A 21638-nucleotide genomic window follows, 5' to 3' on the forward strand; every position below is an offset into this window, starting at 1 on the left:
GGCCCTTGAGACTGTTCCTGCGAAATGCAATGCCAAGCCAAGTTTGTTTTGGTGCAAAGAAGTCTTGAACTCCATGCGCAGTTTTCGCATCATACACATTTTCCATGAACTTTTTTGAAGATCTTTCATATGCCTGGAGTTAGGAAAATTTAGACCAAGATAAATTGCATTCTGGTTGGGTGGCAGAGCAGTGCGAGGAGAGAGAACTCTTCCATTTGCCAGTTCACTTTCCAAACACTCACAGTAGCCAGGGCTGAACCAGACTGAGGCCAGGAGCCGGGACCTCCCTCTGAGCCTCCCATGTGGGTGGCAGGGGCCCAATTACTTGAGCCATCATCTTCTGCCTCTCAGACACATTGGCAGGGAGCTGGATTGGAAGCAGAGGGGCCAGATCTCATTACTGAAGCCGGGCTCCCATGTGAGGTGAAAACATCCCAGTGGCAGCTTAACCCCCTATGACACGACACCTGCCCATTCCCGCCAACTTCTTGAAGGGCTGTCATACTTCTGAGGCTCTTCGAATCCCCAGGGTTGGGGGTGAGGGATTGGGCGTGCTTCTACTTTGCAGGGTTACAGTGAGGATTGGTGACAGAGATCCAAGTGAGGTGCGTGGCATGTTGGCTAATCAGTGCCCACGATAAGGGCTGTGATGGCCTCGGAGTCCCCGCAAGACATTGGGGCTTCCCCCACTCCAGGCCTCCGAGTCACCTCCCCGCGGAGATGCGGAATTCCCTGGATCATGGAGGGAGAGTTGGCAGCACAGGGCTTGGCTTCCCACGGCACTCACGGCTGCTACACCTTAGCCCCTTGGGCTCATGTCTCACTCCAAACATGCTCAGGGCCTCTTGGTCAACCCTGCTAATAAGGCTTGAGAGGCTTTGAAACTGGTGGGTGTGTGTGTGTGCAGATCCGAAACCATGCCATGCGTGCACAGATCTGAATGCGCACCTCATCTTTACAATCACCTTGGGGCCAGAACCGTAAAGTGAGCTGGAGTCAGGACAAGGCTTCTGTGAGCCTATTCTACTCTAGGGGACGGCTGTATGCTTCCTTCGGTCACCAAGTGCTACCCTCCTCCTCCTACTGTCCCTGGATCCTGCCAGGTCTTCCAATAAATGCAGTCCTACCATTAGCTGAACACATACTCTGTCCCTGTTAGCAGGCTCAACGCTTGCTGTGGGCCACGTCATTTACTTCTAACAGAGCTGAGACTGCAGCAGGTCCAACTTGGCTGCTGCACTGAGCCCGTGACCCAGAAGTGCTGGCTCCCTGGGCCACAGGGCTGGGTGGCAAGTGCTGTCGGGTCATTTCTGCAGAGCATCTAAGTCCACGGGGGACCTGCTGGATCACCAGCTCCCGGTGCGCTGTGTGTTCCACGTTACAGCCATGCTCCACACAGTGCTGGCCTTCTGCTGCTTTTCTGCACGGGTTAGGAAGCGCCTGCATCCAGCACACTTGAGCGAGCAGCGAGCCCCTCTGTATCCCAAGTCCACTGTGCTGTGATGTGATTCACTCGCCCATCTCTTGAATGCAACCAGCGTGCAATACTTCATGCTAATTAAAGCAGGATGGAATCAAGCTATCGGGGAAACTGGCCCTGGCAGCCCAGGCCACGCCCACTCTGTTGCCATGGCGAGGATTCGTGCCAAGAGGACCGTCCATCCATCATGAGTGGAGAGCTGTGCTCACCTCGCACAGGGCACACGCCTCTGCACTGTGCTCCCTGGATGACAGGCAGCCTTCACTCCCCATCGCGTTTCTCCCTGCAGGACCAGTCTCGTGGTGGAGCAGCCGTGTGGCTCCGGCTGGGACTCATCTCGGCCAGGCGTGGCCCTGGGTGCACTGCTGTAGGGGACTGCTGCTTGCTGGGAGGAAGGGGCGAGGGGCAGTGATGGCCGTGAGGTTCGAGAAAGGTTGCTCCGAGCCGTGCGCCACGAGCAGTATGGTGTAGTGTGGTTGATTCGCTGTCAGAGAAGCTACTGGAAAGGATTTAGCCGTGACCGTTTCTACAGCGGAAGATCGACTGTACTTCTGACCTTGCTCTCAGAATTCTGCTTGTCTACTTCTGTACTGAATTTTTTTTTCTTTTGACAGGCAGAGTGGACAGTGAGAGAGAGAGACAGAGAGAAAGGTCTTCCTTTGCCGTTGGTTCACTCTCCAATGGCCGCCACGGCTGGCGTGCTGCAGCTGGCGCACCGTGCTGATCCGAAGGCAGGAGCCAGGTACTTCTCCTGGTCTCCCATGGGGTGCAGGGCCCAAGCACTTGAGCCACCCTCCACTGCACACCCGGGCCATAGCAGAGAGATGGCCTGGAAAAGGGGTAACGGGGACAGAATCCGGCGCCCCGACCAGGACTAGAACCTGGTGTGCTGGCGCCACAAGGCGGAGGATTAACCTAGTGAGCTGCGGTGCCGGCCCTGTACTGAATTTTAAAATGCTCCAACGTGGTTGAATTTTCTTCCCCAGCCCTCCCCCCTTTTTACTGTGGCCATTCCAGTAACTGGGCCTGTTGCAGAGGGGTGGGGGGTTAGGGGGTGACAGCTGGGAAGACCCCATAGCTTCCTTGGAGGTGCGTGGGACTCAAGGCAGTAGGAGCTCCTGGGGAGGGGGGTTGTCAGCGCCTCACTTCTCCCCAACAAGGCCGCTGGTTGCTATTTTAGGAATCATGTCACGTTCAGGAAAAGCTTGCTTTAAGGAACCCAATACATGGAGGCTTCTACTGACACAGGGCCCTGGACGGGGTGACTTCCTCGCAAGCCCTAGGGGGCCTCCCATGCGCTTGGCTTTAGGGGTGCGTCTGCTGTATAGACAGGGAGGGTGCAGGAGCCGCACTGACAGCCCAGGGATTATGGCACACGGGCAGACATAGGATTATTTCCTAACCTGTTGTGTGACAGGTGCCTATTAATAAAGGCAGAAGAGACTCCTGTGTTTTCTCTCCATCAGCAGGACCTACAGGCTCACGACCCCACACCTGTCATATCCAGGACCCCCGTGGGCGGGGGTTTTCCAGGAACTTTCTGGACAAGTCTCAGACCCCACCCTACCCCCAGCCAGAACAGAGAAGGCCGTGGCACGCTGACATCGCCTTCCCCAGGACTTCTACCGAGAAATTCTCATTTTAAAAACGCAGCCGCTGATGAAGTCTTACAGGAAGCAAAGCCTTCAATGTGCTATGGTGCTGCAGTGTACCAGGGCCAGTCTTGCTTCTGAACGGACCAGGCCACCTCCACAGCGGACTTGGGGTGGCTGGGAAGGAAGGAGTCACTGCCGCGTGCCCCCTGAGGCCCCATGGGAGAGAGACGCTGGTGTACACCTGCTCACGCCTGCAACGACTCCCTTGGGTCTCACTCTCACATCAGTTGAGAGATCCCCGGCCTCAGGTGATCACATGAACATTGCTTTCTGGTTCTTAACCCCGATGCTGCTGGCTGTGGCTGGGAGCAGGCACCTGATGGAGACCCCCCCACACCCCCACCCACCCAGCGGCTAGCTTGTGTCTTCCGATGCTCCCCCCTCTCCCCCTGCCACCATGGCTGACTTGCATCTTCCAGAATGTCAGTATTACAGCAGGCCCAGGACCTACCTGCTGGCCCCAAAGGGAGCAGTAAATGCCTCTGCACCTGTGGCCCATGCCCCACAGCTCCTAAGTGCCTCTGGGGACAGGAGGGGGATGGGAGGCGCTCCTGAGCCAGGGTAGGGACTTACTCAGAGGACTAAGGGAGCAACAGGAGGTGAGATGGACACAGGCAGAGAAGAGACCCATGTGGCTGCCTTGGAAACACAACTGCAAAAAAGCTTTGTGCAATTAATCAGACGACTGAAATGACCACCTTGGGGTCTTGCGATAGCCCAGAGGCTGTGCTCAAGGTACAGCACTTCGGTAACCCTAGGGATTTCATTTTGGCATTGAACAACCTTATGGGACACAGAAGAGAAAAGGCCTCTTCCCCCATGGGAGGGTGGGAATGAGGAGGGGGCTGCAGGCAGCAGGGGCACGAAGTGCATTTGGACGCCCCACTGAACCCCGCTGCATCTCACAGCCTCGGGATGCTGCCTTGCACGCCACCTCCTATGCCTTGGTTTCTTTTTTTGCTAAGGCGGGAGTCATAACCCTCTGGAATCTTCAAATAAGACATCGTGCATCTGGTCCAAGGCCATGGGCACAGACCAACTCAGGACCCAGTCACTTGTCATGCAAATTTCCCACTCACCTGTGCATACTACAGGGCCTATCCACGCTCGTCTGGGTGCCAAACGGGAAGTCCCATCTCGTTCTTCATTCTGCAAGAAATTTCCAGAAATTGTTACTCTCACGGCCACCCTAGCTTCAGGGCGTCGTTCTGCAATCAGGCAACGCAGCTGCATTTCACAGCCCACATATGGTGTACTTCATCATGGCCCTGCTGGCTTAGCCCTGGGGTGAAAAGCTACAGGGGGCATGTGGCTGAGGGGAGGGAGGGTGTGGCAGCTGGCAAGGGCACTTGCTGCTGGCACCTTGCAAATGCTTTGACCAAGTGACGATTATCCCCGCACCTCTCAAGTGCCTCTTTGCTCTCTTCAAGCAGGGCTGTGGGGGCCTTTAAGGAGATGCACGGAGAGGATGAAGAGCTTCCTGTGTGAGGGCTGTGAGGCTCTCAGGCTGCACGGCCCGGCCCACCCCCTTGCCACCTTGCTAGAAAGAAAGAAGCTGGCCCAAGGCCCTTCAGACACAGCGCTGAGCCCACCGCCTCGCTGCCCTCGCTCTTCTCGTCCCCAGGTTCCGGGAGGGGCTGTGCATGGAAGCGCCTCAGCAAAGCTCATGTGTTCAACTGCAGATACCGTGACCTCGGGTCCCCCGTCCTTGAAGGGGGTGTGAGGAGGTGAGGAACACGGCACAGTGTTGCCCTCATTTTGCAGATCGGGAAACTGAGGTGGTGGAGCTTAAAGTCAACTCTTCTGGGGCCTTCTCTGAACCTCTGTGGAATTCACAGGTTGGCAGGGCCCACGCGTATTTTAAAAACATCTGGAACTTCCCTTGGGAGCCATCTTTGGGTCACAGTTGATGCTTTTACATTTCCCTTACTCCTATAATGGGTTCAGACCAGCACAGCACAGCAGAGCAAGGCAGCTCCTTCCCAGCATCCACTGGGCGGGGGCGGGGCCTTCAGGGGAGCTCACTGCCCTCCAGCAGGTCTGAGGGTGTCCCACAGAGATACCCTGGGTCCCTGGGGAAAGGTCAGCAGGACGGGCCCAGATCGGATCAAAGTTTTCGTTTGCTGAAAGGGACGAGAAGGCTCAGTGTGCCGGGCTCTTGGGCTTGGTGCGTATTCCCGGTCCCTGGAGCCATAGCACCTCACTCACAGGTGCTCCAATGCCACAGAAATGAACTCACAGATGACCTTGGAGGGCCCCAGAGGAGCCGCACACAAGAGCAACATACGTCTAACAATGCACATGCGAGCCACATGCATGTAACAATGCCCTGGGCTCGGGGCTGTTACGCAAGGCATGACACGTGGGAAGCAGATTTCTCCAGGACCAAACTGACAAGGGTCCCAGTAGAGGCATCAGTTGGTGCACGGCCGGGACAGCATACATGGTGTTTAGAGTCAGAACAACAAGATCATGGAAGGAAAATGACACAAGGGGTGCGGCGAGAGGAGCTGGACAGCTGCACTGAGACAATTCGAGTGCCCACAGGAGAACGATGCCGACCTTGGGCCTGGCAGGGCCGTGGCGGGCTCTGCCCTCCCCTCCCCCGTGGCAGTGTCCCTGCCGATCTGTGCAAGGTGGGGGTGGGGGCTCCCCTCACTGTTGTATTTCTAAGTGGGGCCGGAGTGGGAAAGCAGGCGTGCAGGGCGCCCAGACAGCCAGCCGATGTCTCAGAGCCACTTGCAGCGGACACCTTGAATCCACCATCTCCCTACGCCCATCCTCCTTGGCCAAATATCCTTAGGGTTTATTCTTACATGCAGTCCTCAGGTTTTCAAAAAAATTTTGAAAAAAAAATTGAAAAAAAATTTGAAAAAAAAATTTCAAGCAACTTAAACGGAATTAAAAGCTGCTTATTTGGCTGCAATAGAATTTTGAAATCCAGCCATAGCTTTTTCACAATATGCATCTTCCAAGAACCTGTTGAAGACCCCACATATTTGAGGATTTCAGTTTCTTTTTGCACCACAATAAAGGTTTGATTCCATTTTCCACACCTGTTTGACAGCAGCAAACCTGGGCCATTTTTTTGGAGCGAGCGATGCCCCTCCTGGCCTCCTCCCTCCGCTCCTGTGCCCTGGGGGCCAGGCCCTGGCGAGCAGATGCCACCTGCCTACCTGTGCTTGGGAGAGGGCGGGGCCAGGCACAGATTCCTCCAGTGACTCTGGTGTTTCTGCTCCGGACAGGAGTCCCCAGGAAGCAAAATGTGCTGACGCAGGCACTCGGCTCTCACTTGGTGTCCTGCCAGAGATTTTTCTTTGATATTGACATTGAAGCATCTCCCGATCCTGACGTCCTGCAGTTCTCTCGCCCGACAAGGCAGATCTCACAGATTCAGCTGTGCAAGGTGCGGGTGAAGCCTTCATGTTCACCTCCCCAGCACAGAAACTCCTACCCCGTTCTCCCTCCGGATGCCAGCAGGGTTGGCTTGCTATCGCACACACACCATGCCAAGCCAGTGGTGGCTGAGTGCGGGTCTGCCCAGCAGACACAGCGACACCTGGCTGAGCGGATGGTTTCTGGGATGCTTCTGCTGCCTTACTCAGGCAGGTGCTCCCACACCTCCTCTCCCAGCCTTGCGGCATAACCCTGGGAAGTTAGTGTCAACTGCTCCCACTTACGGGTGACGGAGACACAGCCTCCGCCACAGTGGAAGAGCTGTAACTTTGTCACCAGCCGCTCTCCAGCCCCCAGGCACCCTTGGCAAGTGCCACCTCCCTCTTCTCGCTGGCTGGCAGGTCGCCTGCTCTCTCATGCGGTTGCTAATTCCCCCGATGCAGGAGACAGCCCTGCCCCTGCCACTCTTCTTCCTGCTCTATTTAGATGCACCTCCTTCGCACTGTAGTTCTGAAAAGCCTGCGACTGGCAGCCATGCGGACCTTTCCAATTATGTAGGAATTCAAAAACCTCAATGCTGTCTCTGATGCCAAAGGGTGCCATTTCTAACTGTGGAGCGGTCCTTGGCTGAGCGGGCTCAGCTCTCAGAAATCAAGTTGTATGCTTTGAGACCACTGTTTTCTAGAAATCCAATGCATTTCTTTTTAACAAATATTTACTTGAAAGGGCAGGTGCAAGTGCACAAGAAAGAGAGAGGGAGGGAGGGAGGGAGAGAGGAAGAGAGAGGGAGAGAGGGAGAGAGGGAGGAAGGGAGGGAGGAAGAGAGAGGGAGAGAGGGAGAGAGGGAGGGAGGAGGAAGAGAGAGGGAGGGAGGGAGAGGGAGGGAGGGAGGAGGAAGAGAGAGAGGGAGGGAGGGAGGGAGGGAGGGAGGGAGGGAGAGGGAGGGAGAGAGAGAGGGAGGTGTCTCATCTTCCAGTTCACTTCCCAAATGCCAGCCATTGCCCAAGGCTAGGCCATCTTGTTGAAGCCAGGAGCTGGAAGCTCTGTCTGGGTCTCCCATGTGGCTGGCAGGACCCAAGTACTAGAGCCATCACTGGCTGCCTCCTAGAATATGCCTTAGCAGGAAGCTGATGGAAAGTGGAGTAGCTGGGACTCTGGTATGGGATGAAGGCATTGCACACAGTGCCTTCACCTGCTTCGCCACAGTGCCTGCCTTGACGCTAATGACTGACCCAAGGGTACAAGGTTACAAGTTTTAGAAGAGAATCAGACACCAGTGCGCAATAACAAGTACTACTTCCTTTCTCGGTGAGCTATTCTTTCAACAATGAGGCTCAGCTCTTCACTTAGGGTTGGAAACCGCCAGCTCAGGCTTTGGTGAGAGAGTGGTAACTTTGTCTCAGGCAGACCTGTCACTCTGGGCTCCTTGCTGAGTCACCTGGAGCTGTGTGAGGTCTTGAGCGAGCCAGTGGGCTAGGTCTCCTCGTGGGTAGAATGGGACAATACCTAGATCCTAGCATCTTTATGCAGATCTGCCCAGGCAAGGGACCGGCACAGGGCACAGACGGGAACAGCAGAGTTCAGCACACCACAGCTTTATTCCATTTGCCGTTTGGATTTCCATGTCCCACACATTCCCAAGAATTTCTGATTCGATGTCTAACAAAGGTGCAGTTCATGCTACAACACTGGGTGACCAGGGACCCAATACATCAGCACACAGGAGCGGGTCTTTGTCCTGATGGTGGAGAGACCCGTGTCCCACATCAGAAGACCTGGGTTTAACTCCCGGCTCTGGCTCCCTGCTAATGCAGCCCCCGAGAGGCAGCAGCTGATGGCTCAAATCCTTGGGTTCCTGCCACTCAGGTGGAAGAGCTGAATGGAGTTCCCACCCTTCTGGCTCCGGCTTCAACCCCAGGCAGCCCCTGCCATCATGGGCATTTGGGGAGTGGTCTGGTAGACAGACGCTCAATCACTCTCCGCCTCAATACAAATCCACAAAACCCACATAAGAATTGCAGTGGAGTCAGCAGGTTGTGACCTCTGGGACCCTGTCCGTGATGAATACTGGACAGAAGTGCTCACAGGTGGCTACACAACCATGAACTCAGGCAGGAATTTCAGCTAAAGTTCCCATTCCCAGTGGACAGACAATAAGCAGAAGGGAAATCCCTCTCATCAAGCTTAAAAATAGGACAACGGGGGCCGGCACTGTGACGTAGCGGGTAAGCTACCACCTGCAGTGCCGGCATCCCATATGGGTGCCAGTTCAAGTCCTGGCTGTTCCACTTCACATCTGGTTCTCTGCTATGGCCTGACAAAAGCAGTAGAAGATGCCATAGGTCCTTGGGCCCCTGCACCTGCGAAGAAGACCTGGAAGAAGCTGCTGGCTCCTGGCTTCAGAGCAGTGCAGCTCCGGCCATTGAGGCAAATTGGGGAGTGAACCAGCGGATGGAAGACCTCTCTCTCTGTCTCTCCTCTCTCTGTGCATAACTCTGACTTTCAAATAAATTAATAAATCTTTTAAAAACATAACAGGACAAGAGCAATGAGTGCTATGCATAGGGAAGCTATGAGGAGGGTGAGGACCAGAGCCCCTGGGGCAGAGGGTTCTGCTGGTGCTTCTGTGTTTACCCCATTCTCAGAACGACCCTGCACTGGGTGCACGGTGGAGGCAGCGACAGGTGGGGCCGGGAGACCACGCAGCTCCACCCGGGGAGTCCCACAGTGCCTGCTTCCCAGCCAGAAGGGCGCAGACGCAACACCCCAGCAATGCAGTCACTCCCCCTCCCCTTCCCCTGGAAACAGAAGCCACCTGGCCAACGCCCTGGGTGCAAAGGAATCCTGTTTTATGCTTTGGTCCCCGTCAACAACCATGGGTCATCGCACCATCGCGTCCTGGTTTGGTTTCTGGTTCCCGTTCCATCGCGATGTTCAGGCACTGCCGAGGCAGAAAGGGATCAGGGAGCCGCGTCCTTCCTCACACAGCCCTGAGCCTTGGCCGCCAGGACTCTGACTCCAAGAGCCCAAGTGCCATCAGCTGACATCCATCCAAGCCTGCCACTGTTCGCAGGCACCAGCGGCCGCGAGGTGGGAATCACTCGGCATTGCATTTTAATCTGTCTTGACGACTTGTCTGACAACACACAGTAAGGGCAGCTGGGCAACGAGGCTGCGTGCAGAGCCTGCCCTGCCCTGTCCTCTCCCACCCTGTCTGTGTGTCTGCTGCTCGCCACCCTGCCTCGCACATCGACATTTTCCCTCCTGAGTGGAGCTTTCTGGGAGCTGTGTCTAGAAGATGATAACAAACATCTTGTGGCTGGGTCCCAGCGTCTGAGATTTCAAAAAATCCAACACCAAACAAAATAAAAAACCCCGCAACAACAAACTCAGCAATGCTGCCTCTCATATGGTGTTATCAGCCACGTGTTCACTGGGCGTGGCTGTGGAACCCGAGGGCCACCCCAGCCGCACATAATTCCCAAGGGACAATGGTTCCCCTTGCAGAATTCTGGCAGCCACACAGTGCAGAGTGTGTGCCCTGTGCTGCAGGTTCGCTGCAGCCTCCAATTTCTACTTTTCTCATTCAGGTGCTTTCTCATTGTGTCTCTCACACTCACTCACACACACGCATAGCACTCACGGACAGAAGTCTGCTTTTTTTTCCCTTTCATTGGTCTCTCTGTGAGCGAGGAGGCAGCTCTCAGGGTACGGCATCAGGGGAGTGGTGCACTTGGTGCCCGGTGGTGCTGGCCGGTTTGAGAGGTGACTGCGGACCCGTGGGGGGTGGGGCGGTCACCAGGGAATGGCAGGTGCACTCGGGCTTTGCCTGTTTCATGTTTCTTTTCTTGGGGACCCTCTGATGTCGCCATCAGGTGCCGTTGACGTGCAGACAGCGTGGAGAAAGCCCTGTCCACGCCCTGTATACTGCTTTACTCGGATACCGCCTGTGCCCTGGGACCTTCAATCGGTTCTGCTACTTCATCTTCCTGTTTCCAGACTCCAAAGCACCATCAGCCCCCTACGACGGGAAGTCTGACCTCTGGGGACCCCGGGGACGCTCAAGTGCTGGGGCTGCCTGGATGCACTGGTTCCGTCCCACCAGAGGCACGAGACGGGCCTCCCTCCCCTGTGCCTGTCTCGGTGGCTTGGAGGTCTGGTGCCACGTTAGCCCCACACAGCTCTGTCCCTTCTGTGGCTGCCCAGTCCAGGCTCCCTGCACGGAGGGACTCACAATCCACACTGTAGCCTGCAGACGTGAAGCAGCAGCGCCTTCGCTGTTTGAAATCATCCTCTCTCAGTCTGTTACCTTGTGATTCTGAAGGAGAAAGAATAGGAGAGAGACTTGCATATGGCCCGATTTTAGGGGCAGATGCGACCGGAATGGTAATTATGCACTGCGTTGCAGGCTCTCGTTTGAATTAAATCACAGCAGAGAGCCGTCATCGGAATTAACCCACAGCATGTCTAGAAAGCACAGGCGAGGGGAGATCTATGCTGAATCTGCTGCCCCAAGGTTCTGACTCTCCTCCATGAAAAAAGTAGGCTGGGGCTGGCGCTGTGGCACAGCGGGTTAAAGCCCCAGCCTAAGTGCCGGCATCCCACATGGACGCCGGTTCTAGTCCTGGCTGCTTCTCTTCTGATCCAGCCCTCTGCTATGGCCTGGGAAAGCAGTGGAAGACGGCCCAAGTCCTTGGGTCCCTGCACCTGCATGGGAGACCCGGAGGAGGCTCCTGGCTCCTGGTCTGATCAGCTCAGCTCCGGCCATTGCGGCCAATTAGGGAGTGAATCAGTGGATGGAAGACCTCTCTCTCTCTCTCTCTCTTTTAAATAAATAAAAATAAATCTTTTTAAAAATTAGGCTAACAAGTCATGCTCCATTAGCTGTGCCTTGAACAAATGAGAGGTTCTTTTCCTCAGGACGTAACTGCTCAGATTCTGAAATGGATTCCTTGCTTCCAGGTTCTCAGTCTGAGATGCAGACCTGCATCCCATTTCCAAATAACTCAGCATCTCCATCTACACAGTGAAGGCACGGCCGGCATTTCTCCACCCCACAGCGGGACGCAGCCCCAGGGAAGTGGGGACAGGCAGACCACGCAGGGAAACACCAGCACAAGACCACAGCAGAGGGGACATCTGGCTGCCACCAGGGCTGGAGAGGCTGGGGTGGGCGCCCCAACCGTCTCTCCGTGTCGTTCCTGCTGGCCTGTGTGAGCCCACACCGCAGTGCCCAGCTCCAGCCATTGCCGCCATATGGGGAGTGGACTAGTGGATGGAAGACACTTTTTCTCTCTCTGCCTCTTTGTAATTCTGCCTTCCAAGTAAATAAATACATCTTTTTAAAAAAAAATTCTGTTTTCCATGAACTTGGTGAAGCCCTTCTATATTTCCGTCTTGGCCCACCATCTGCCTCCCTCCTGGGACAGGACCTGTGTGAGGGTAGCAATCTCATCTGCTCTGTGTCCCCAATGTCAACAATGGCCCCTGGGAGCCAGCGCTGTGGCGCGGCAGGTTAAGCTGCCACCACCTGCAACACCAGCACCCCAAATGGGCACTGGTTCAAGTCCCAGCTGCTCCACTTCTGATGCAGCTCCCTGTGAATGTGCCTGGAAAAGCAGTAGAAGACGGCCCAAGTCCTTACCCCTGCAACCATGTAGAAGACCTGGAAGGAGCTCCTGGCTTCTGGTGAGAGGCTCGGAGAACCTGGTGTCACAGCCCACGGGCAACTGCTCCCAATTGTGTTCGTTCTTTATTTAATTAAAAGGGAATGGGTTTAATGACAGGGGAAATCCAACTGGCCAGAGGGGAGGGGTAAGGGAGGGGGTTGAGAGAGAACCAACAGAGACAGAGGGCAAAGAAGAGAGAGAGATCTGGAGAGAGAGCGAGCGAGCGCACACGTATGTGCAGGAAGCAGGCCCTGTTAAACCTTTGTTGGGGGCAAGGAAGCAGGAGCAGCAAACCCATTAAGGTTGGACAGGAGCTGACAGCTGGTCACCCGGCTGCCGGCAATGGTGCCGAGGGCCAGGGCCTAAGATGCTGTCTGGAGCATTGATCACCAGCTGCACGTTTTTTTAAAAAAATACATTTTGTTCTCATTTTATTTGAAAGGCAGAGAGACAAACACAGAGCCACATTTCATCTGATGATTTGTTCCCTAAATGCCCAGAACAGCGTGGGGGCTGGGCCAGGCTGAAGAGGCCCAGAATTCAATCGTGGCTAGCAGGGACCCGAGGACCTGTGCCATCACCTGCTGCTGCCTCCCAGCATGCACCTTGGGAAATATTTACTGCGTGCTGGGTGGGGACGCAGGAGGAGCCGAGGCCAGAGCCCGGGGCAGGCGCAGCAAAAGCCACAGCGGATACGGCCACGCTTTGGGGATGACGTCGTCTACTGGATGATCTCCTTGAAGTTGGGGTGATTCGGAAGAATATTGTGATTCATGATCAAAACTGTCCTGCATCTACATCCCAAATGAAGGACATTGTCTGTTCTCTTCAAAAACACCCGTGTCAGGACGGGTGAGGAAGCAAGGGACCGTCTGTGATCACAGAGGATCTAAGAGGCTACGCGTGCCCCTGGCTTGAATCTTGGGTCCAGGCAAAGGGAAATTTCTGTAAAGCACAATATCATGACCAGAATGTGAATATGGATCGTGGCATATGTCAATATAATACCAATATGACTATCTCAATACACGAGGGAGAGAAGTGATAGAAAAATTAATCTGGTTCCAAAGAATATGGGAATTAGTTGTATTATTCTTACAACTCTTGAGTTTTAAATCATTTTTATTTGGAGGAGAAACAATTTTCTATTTTCTTTCTTGTTTCCTATTTCAAAATATGTCATTCCATAAATACACGCAATTGGTTTTTTTCCCTCTTTTTTTAAGGAAGCAGAAACCAGTAATATTTGAAGTAACTAACATCACACTTAATGTCAATTTATTTACCTTGGTATTTCTTTAAGCTCCAATATTATATGATCTCAGTAATTACTTCAGGTGCCACATATCCTGAGCTGTTAATTTTCTGTGTCTTATTGAAAAGCTGCTTGGGAGGCAGAATGATGTACTTATGTCATATAAAAATGGGTAAAACAGATGGTTTAGACTTTTCTTCCAACAGTATAATGCAGTTGAAATCTCATACTGCCCTTTGGCACTTTAATTATATCAGAAAAAAAAATCCCTAGTAGTTTCTAAAAGCTGGTTCTAGTTGTGGATTTGAGGGCTGCTATGGCGAAAGGTCCCTGGGAAGCCGACTCGCACACAGGCAGCCATTAGGAGTATTCACTCTTAGCGAGAAATGTCAACGCAAATGGTGCCTCTTTGACACTAAAACATGCTTTCTTCCATTCAAATCACAGCTGATCCAAAGGATACAAGCAAGAATATTTTGCTTGGCAAGTGGCCTAAAAGTTCTAAATTTATGTATTCTATTTTTGCATCTTTCTCAGATTGGATTAGTTACCAGGCAACTGAAGTATTTAATTTCATTTGCTAATAGTTACATTTTAATAGAGGCAGCTCGGGTATCCGACCCAGGCTGCCAACACAAACACTGCCCCCTTCTCCTTGCACACAAACACGACTCACATTCTTATATTTTATTTATTGGACTTACATTTATGTGGAAAGGGATGTCTCTTTAGGAATTATTTATAGACAAAGCATTTTAGTGATTTTTGTTTTGCTCCAAAAGTTATGTGCTTTAACGTCCTGAACCTGCTTTCAGACTTCTGGAACAAGATGGTAGACCGAGTACATATGGTTTCTTCTCCTCATCAGAAAGAAAATAAAATCTTCAGAGATACACAGCACTGGCAAAATAAACAGGACCACTGTGGAAAGACAGCAATCAGGGGGCAGGCAGGAGTCCTTAATCACATGCAAAAAATATGCTAAAGACTTTGTCTTAAAGGACATGAAAACTTCTAATTAAAATCATAGTTTCCTTTCAAATGATAAACCTGAAATACTGTGCTTTAAACAACTAAAGCAGCAGCACAGGTTGTAGAACTTCCAAAGCAACAATAGATGAAAACAGAGAAGAAAACCCCATTAGGAGTACAGCGGTAAACCGCAGGGAAGCTGGGAGAGGAAGGAGGAACAGTAAACAGGAAACGAAAGCCAATGACAAGCACTCATCCGAAGATACCAATACTTATAAGAAACACAAGTAGTTGAAATCCTCCTATGAAATGGGAGACTTTCAGATGGAAAACGTATAGAACCAAGTTGGATAAGGGCACTTGAAAAAGTTCAAGGAAAATGGAATTAAAAGAGGTTTATCTGGATGCAAAGCACATTTTAAAGACACACATGGGGCCGGCGCTGTGCGGCAGGGGTTAAAGCCCTTGGCCTGCAGTGCACGCATCCCATATGGGCACCAGTTTGAGACCCAGCTGCTCTACTTCCAATCTATTTCTCTGCTATGGCCTGGGAAAGCAGTAGAAGATGGCCCAAGTCCTTGGGCCCCTGCATCCACATGGGAGACCCGGAGGAAGCTCCTGGTTCCTGGCTTCAGATCAGCTCAGTTCTGGCCATTGCAGCCATTTGGGAAGTAAACCAGTGGATGGAAGACCTCTCTCTGTCTCTACTTCTCTCTGTAACTCTTCAATTAAATAGATCTTAAAAAAAAAAAAAAAGACACAACACAAAGGGTCATCCCAGAGTCCATGGAAATGCACATTAGAAACAACCGGCCGCAGCGCGCCAGCCGCGGCGGCCATTGGAGGGTGAACCAACGGCAAAGGAAGACCTTTCTCTCTGTCTCTCTCTCTCTCACTGTCCACTCTGCCTGTTTAAAAAACAAAAACAAAAACAAAAACAAAAAAACAAAAAAAAAAAGAAGAAACAACCGTGCCTGGATTCTACAACAAACTTAACTTTGAATTCCACGTCCCATGTAATTTTTGAACCATCACATGCTATTTTCAAGACTTAAGGCAAAACGATCTGACACAGAATGAAAGTGTGGAAAAAAACCAAAGATGACAATGCAGGATTAGTAGGATTCAAACAGAGGACTGAAGGCCAGGAGCAAGGGAATATCTTACGTGATTAAAGACACAGTACAGGAAATGATAACAGTCACTTTACCCACCCACCACTGAGCCACACAGCGTGGAACTGTGTAGCAGGTGTTAGACAGGAGAGCAGAAACTGTCAAATCCACAGTCATGGAGGGAATCTTTAGCACATCTTGCTCAGAAATGGGTAGATTAAATAGATGAGAAAATGGGTAAGGATACAGGCGATTTGAATACACAATCACTAGGCAAGGTGAAGTTCTATTTATGCTCAGGAAGTGTGTATGTTTACATTTCCATGAGACACTTCAAAAACATGACCAAGTATTCAGCCATCAATAAAAATTTCAGTACAATGTCCAAAGAGAAACACAACAGGCCAATCGGGGTTGTAACCCAAGAACAATTTACAGAAGAAATCAAAGCTGAAATCAGGGACCATACTGCAACGGACAATAAGAAGGGCACCCAAATCCAAAGCTACGGGATGCATCAAAGAAGGACCCAAAGTTTAGAGGCACTGGGAGAACAAGAAAGGTTGAAAATTCACTAAGTGATCATCTCAAGAAATTGAACGAAAAACAAAGAGCTAGACAAAGAATTCCACAAAGAAACATCAGAACGGTGAAAAAGAAAGCAAATTATGAAGTTTGATCATTAAAAACTCACAAGATACGCAGACCAGTAAGAGAGACCAATCTGATAAAAAACAAAATCAAAGGTAAGCCAAATCAAATCAGGAATCCTAGAGAGGCTATAATTAGAGACGTGGGCTTGATTTCAAAATTATATTAGAGGATATATATGCATTAAAAAAGCTTTAAGAATAAATGGAGATATAGACAGTTTTCTAGAAACAGATAAATCACTGAAATGCCTCAAGACGATACAGAACCTGAAAAGATCAGGAACTACAGGAAGAAGAAAGTGGACCAAGTACTGCAGGATTCCATCCCTACCAATAATGCCCAGGCACAGACAGCTGCACGACTCACTCCTTCCCCCCCCCCCTTTTTTTTTTTACTTTTAGCAACCTTTAAAAAGTACATATTCACTTCTGTGCTAACTGCATTGAACAGAGAAAATGCGTGAGGCCACTCAATTTATTCCACATTCTAGGACAACCTCGATACTGAAAGGGGATTAAAATGGCACCAAATTAGCAAGGCACAGTCCGGAGTTCAACAACTCAATGGCTCCAACAGCCAGGCAGGGCATTTGCTGGGCAGAAATTTAATACTTAATAGGAAATTTAATATTAATTTAATAGAGTGGTCACAGGGAGAACAGATGACCCATCTAGGAGAGGCCATGGGCTTGGTGTTCCACAGCGGAGATGAGCCCAACTGTATCCATGTACACATAAACAAAAATCCTAATAAAATTTCCTAATCGGAGTTACTAGTGTTGCTAAAGAACGCATCATCCTCTCAGAGGGTAAATGCTAAGGCCAGGATGATTCAATATTAGAAACATTTATTACTATAAACCAGCTCCGTAATAGACTGCTGGGGGGACAAAACCCATGATCAAGTCCGGAGACGATGCATTCTATGAAAAAAATCATGCATAGATTTCAACCTTTTTTTTCTGCACTGGAATAAACATCTCAACTCCATATCCCATGAACTTTCTGAAGCATCCTTACATGTGACTGCTGACTTTCAACTGAGCCCAAAGTCAGCAAAGAAAGGAAATAATACAGGGGCTGGCGCCGTGGCTCACTTGGTTAATCCTTTGCCTGAAGTGCCGGCATCCCATACGGGCGCAGGGTTCTAGTCCCGGCTGCTCCTCTTCCAGTCCAGCTCTCTGCTGTGGCCTGGGAAATCAGTGGAGGATGGCCTAAGTGTTTGGGCGCCTGCACCCACATGGGAGACCTGGAAGAGTCACCTGGCTCCTGGCTTTGGATTGGCGCAACGCCAGCCATAGCGGCCATTTGGGGAGTGAACCAGCAGAAGGAAGACCTTCCCCTCTGTCTCTCTCTCTGTCTATAACTCTACCTGTCAAATAAAAAAAAAAGGAAATAATACAGAGCAGAAACTGGTGGATTGAAAAGACAAAAGCAAGGAAGAGGAACGAGACAAAAATCTAACTCTTAGACAAAGATCATGAAAACTGACAAATTTCCAGCAAGACTGGCAATGCAAGAAAAAGAAAACAAAAATGACCAATATCAGGAATCTAAGCACAGTGTATTACCACAGACCCTGGAGGCATCAAAAAGATAGTAATGGATTCCTATGAACAACTCTATAAATTTGACAACTTGGATGAAATGGACGAACTCCTCAAAAAACAGAAACTACTACAAACTCACCCAACATGAAGTGGTTTGGATGGACCTATAACTACTAAGGAAACTGAATTTGTAATTTAAAATATCCTGAAAAGGAAATCTCTGGCCCAGGTGGAGAATCCCAAAGGTGCAGTAACACCAATTCTACACATCCTTTCCCAGTCAGCACACCAACAGGAAACACTTCTCAGCTTATACCACAATACCAGTATTTTCACCAGCTATCAAAACCGGAAAGGGACAACACAAAGAAAATAACAGATCACGTTCTTTCTAAAAGTAGATGTGAAGTCCTTCACACAACATGAGGCACTACAGTTCAGCAACAGTACCACAGGGGCATTTATTCCAAGGATGCAAGCGGGTTCGACATTCAAAACTCCACCCATGCCATCATCCCCAGACTAACAGGTTGCAGAAGACAATGGCACAATCGTGTTGATTTGTGTAGGAAAAGCATGGGATGGCATTCAACATCCACTCGTGACAAAAGCTCCCAGGAGAGGAGGAACAGAGGCGAACTTTCTCAGTTTGATGAAAGCACCCACGAAATGCTACCCTGCTACTCTTACAAGGCCTGGTGACAGACGGAGTACTTTCCCCATGAAAAGGGGTAAGGTGAGAGCATTTGTGTCACCACTCCTGTCTAACACAGCATTGGAAGTTGCAGCCAATGCAGTAAAACAAGAAAAAAAATCACAGGCATAAGGAACAACATGGAAGAAACAAAACTTTCCCTATATCTAGGTGGCATGAGATAGGCAAAAAAATCCCAAGAAATCTAAAAACAAAACAAAAATGAGCTCTGAGACTCATGGTCACAGAGTACAAGGCAAACATAAGAAACATTAAGATGAACTATTTCTGTATGCGGGCCATGAATATGCGAATGGCACATGTGAAGATATAACACCCTGGGCAGCCACTAACAGAAAGGGGGAAAGAAAGGCACGCAGTGAGACAAGCTACACTGTTGGCCTCTGCTCTCGGTTCTTGTCACAGACCTAAACACTTGGTAGTTTCCCGGGCCATACAGGTGCTGGGAGCATCTTTGCTTCTGATAACTGATTGCAGACCCTGGTTCCGGACAGAGCTCTGAACCCCTCTGGCATTTCCTGGGTGGTAGGAGCCTCCACTGCTTTAATGCAGGGACTTTTACTGGGGACCTGGAAGGGGCTGTTTAACTGAGAGCCCCCTACCCCCAGGATCTCAAATCTGGAGTTTTCAGTCTCACTCCCACCCTCCAGAGAAGGGAGAGGGGCTGAAAATGAAGCCAATGATCACACAGATGAGATGAAGCCTCCATCAGAATCCCTGAACCTGGGGCTGGTGCTGAGGTGTAGCAGGTTAAATCGCCACCTACAATGGCAGCATCCCTTGGGGGTGCTGGTTCAAGTCCCGCCTGCTCCACTTCCAATTCAGCTCCCTGGGAAGGCATCAAAAAATGGCCCAAGTGCTCAGGCTCCTGCACCCATGTGGGAGACCCAGAGGAAGCTCCTAGCTCCTGGCTTTGGCCTGGCCCAGTTCCGGTCACTATGGTCACTGGGGAGTAAACCAGAGGATGAAAGATCTCTCTCTCTAAATCTGTCTTTCCAATAAAGAAAATAAATCTTAAAAAAAAAAAAATCCCTGGACCACAAGGCTGAGAGAGACTTACCCTTCCTGGGAAGGGGGTGCCCTCCAACTCCACAGGGACAGAAGCTCCAATGCTTGGGACCCTTCCAGACCTCGCCCTGTGAACCTCTTTATCTGCCAATTCATCTATGTATTAACTTTTTATCATTTTGAAAAAATTTATTCATAAGAGAGAGAGAGAGAGAGACAGCTTCTCTCTTATTGTTCACTCCTCAAATGCTTCAATGGCCACGTCAGAGGTGGGAGCCAGCAAGGCAATCCTGGTCTCCCACAGATGCAGCAGGAACTCAAGTACGTGAGCCATGGCCTGCTGCCTCCCAGGGTGTGCATTAGCAGGAAGCTGCAATCAGAAGCCAGAGCCAGGAATTGAACCCAGGCCTAGGGATCTTAACTGGTGGCTTACAGGCCAAATGGCCGCCCTAACTTTCATACATAATAACTGTGCATATTTATGGCACACAGCGACATTTCAATGCACGTTTACAACGTGAGATGGTCGGATCAGGGTAACTGGCCTCTTTCTCACTTGGACAGTTACCATCGCTCCGTGTTGGGAGCCTGCTATCATTTACTACATCCCGTATTATGTAAACCTAAGTAACACGCTTCCCTGAGTCCCGTGAGCTGCTCCACTCATCAAACCCGAGGAAGCGTTGGTTGTGGGAGCTCTGATTTCCCACAAGTCACGGTTGGGGCTTGCACAGGCACACGAGGTGAGGACAGCCCTGTGGGACCGAGTCCCGCGGCTGTGGGGCTAATGCTGATTCCCCGGGGAAGGCAGTCTGACTTGAACTCAGAGCACGCTCAGCAGAATCACGCTCAGAATGCACGGGGTGGGGACAAGCCCACGCGTTTGGTGGTGGAAAGGCGTGAGAAGGGGGAGACAGTCTGTGCCTGCATTCTCGCACGTGTCAGTCTACCAGAGCCTGCACTGAACTTGGATGCTGATCCAAGTTCAAGTAAAATGCCAACCCAAGAACCCAAAGGTTTCAGCACAGAACCCTTATATTCATGGAGTGAAGGAACTACACTAGCTACGCAGATTCTGAAAGAGGACCAAGTGAGACGAATCCATCTACCTGATTCCAGGATGTTTGCCCAGCTGCAGCCACTGAGGCTGTGTGGTACAGGTGGGGGTCGGGGGCAGACACGTGGACCAGTGGGAAGAACACAGAACCCAGAAATAACCCCACCAAATTACCCAAAATTGATTACTTTTAATTAGACCAAGGCGCCAAAGGAATTCAGAGGAGGAACAGTGTTGACAACGCTGCTGGAGGCCTTGGATGTTTGCAGACTAAACATGAACCTCAACTTAACCATCACACCTCCCGTAACAACGAACCTGACACGGACGTAGACTTGGATGTGAAATGTAAAACTACACAACACAGAAGCAAAGAATCCTTAGTAGATACAATGTGACAGCACCAAATTTGAAAATGCTAAAACTCGCTAACTAGGCTTCAACAGAATGAAAACCTTTTACTCTACCAAAAACTCAGGAGGATGAGCGGACCATAGACAGACTGCGAGATAATACTTGGAAACCATATATCCTACAAAAGGATTATCATCTAGAATAACAAGGAACTCTTTCAAGTTCGGTATTAAAGTGAGAATCTAATTAGAAAATGGGCAGAGGCAGGTGTTCGGCCTGGTGATTAAGCTGCCACCAACATCCCATATTCAAGTCCTGGCTCCACTCCCGGCCCCAGCTTCCTGCATGTGCACAGCCTGGGAGGCCTCAGATCCTCAGGTAGCTGGGCCTCTGCCCTTCTATCAGGGATCTGGATTGAGTTCCTGCCTCTGGCTTCCACCTGGCCCAGCCCTGACCACTGGGGGCATTTGAGGAGTAAATATTAAAAAAAAAAAAAAAAAGGAGAAAAGATGTGGACATTTCATTGAAAAGGATATACAGACAGTAAATAAGCACATGAAAAGCAATCCAACAAAACGATTCATTAAGAAGATGCAAACTGTCGGGAGCTTTGACACAGCGGGTTGATCCTCGGCCTGCAGCACCGGCATCCCATATGGGCACCACTTCTAGTCCCGGATGCGCCTCTTCCCATCCAGCTCTCTGCTATGGCCTGGCAAAGCAGTAGAAGATGACCCGACCATTTGTGCCCCTGCATGG

General features: G+C 50.8%; 1 long non-coding RNA gene across 13 annotated transcripts in view; it reads right to left on the reverse strand.

Moving 5' to 3' along the window:
• The window catches only part of LOC108177076 (uncharacterized), a 115428-nt gene that overhangs the window by 11838 nt on the left and 81952 nt on the right, over positions 1–21638 (reverse strand). For 11 of the 13 annotated variants that reach the window (XR_011379261.1, XR_011379262.1, XR_011379257.1 and 8 more), the window contains exons 3-4: positions 6312–6435; positions 4215–4284 (exon numbers count right to left, since the gene is read on the reverse strand). This is a non-coding gene — a long non-coding RNA (uncharacterized lncRNA). The remainder of the gene's footprint in view (positions 1–4214; positions 4285–6311; positions 6436–21638) is intronic. The other 2 variants (XR_011379256.1, XR_011379266.1) reach the window with 1 other exon arrangement.

Source organism: Oryctolagus cuniculus, chromosome 10, assembly GCF_964237555.1.
Source record: "Oryctolagus cuniculus chromosome 10, mOryCun1.1, whole genome shotgun sequence".
Classification (NCBI taxonomy): Eukaryota; Metazoa; Chordata; class Mammalia; order Lagomorpha; family Leporidae; genus Oryctolagus; species Oryctolagus cuniculus.